Below are 1,018 nucleotides of genomic sequence, written 5' to 3' on the forward strand. Positions count from 1 at the left end.
ATAGGTTGTATGATATATGATGATGGATTATTGCGGTGTACACCTGATAAACATGCCCGATGAATTGACATATCTGAGACGGTGCGATGAAAGGGGTAATCTGAGGCGGGTGAGGGTGGCCGTGGCGGCACGTGGGTCCTGCAGATCTGCAAGCATCTATATCGCCGTCCACCAGTATAGGACGTGTCTTACCCTCCTGAACATGTTTGTCCACTGGTGGCCTGCGTGTCGGTTAGCCGTTACTCAGGAACCATGAGGCGGATCGGCCCATATCTGTGAGTATACATCACCAGGCCATTTGTTACTGACAGTGTTATGCCTCACATTGTAATACTGATAGAGTGGTGCCACCTGTTGCCTGTAATGCGAATGCCAATCTTTCTCTGATACCATCATTATTTGTATACCAGATCGGTAGGTGCCGGTGGGCCACCAGTGTATCGTGTAAGGTTTATTTGCCAACCATTGCAAAGTGTGCCGGTCAGTGCTACTGTCACTGCCACCTCGAAACTTCTCCAGGATCCTGTTGATATTGCCTGGCGAAGCTTTAAGAGCTAGGTACTCTAAGAGAAAATCTATCGGGAAACAGCACCTGAAACCTGTTCGGCAGTTTGTTTTCCCTTTAGACTGAACAGCCCAGGGTTTGTGATGACATTTTCACATCACCTAAAAGCTTGATGAGGGAGCTGTGACAAGTTTAGGGAACCGAATAGGAAGAGGTTGGCCTTCCAATGTCTCCATCGGTGCGTAGCCTGCCACAGTGGCCATCAGGTGATGGCTGCCGCAGTGCGCAAGGCACCAATCACTCCTGCAGTAAAACGGGGTCTCCCTTGGATTGAAGCTAAAACACTACTGAAGGACGACGAAGCCGATCATAAAATACCAGCCTATCTTTGGGAAGTTGACATATAGTGCTTTTTGCTTCCTCAAATTTATGGTGCAGGACATGTTCTCAGTAGGCCTGCTTGCACTGTTACACCACAACTCCCTGAATGGCCCCATAGATGGTGCTGTTGCA

Source organism: Penaeus monodon, chromosome 27 (genome assembly GCF_015228065.2).
Source record: "Penaeus monodon isolate SGIC_2016 chromosome 27, NSTDA_Pmon_1, whole genome shotgun sequence".
In the NCBI taxonomy this organism is placed as follows: Eukaryota; Metazoa; Arthropoda; class Malacostraca; order Decapoda; family Penaeidae; genus Penaeus; species Penaeus monodon.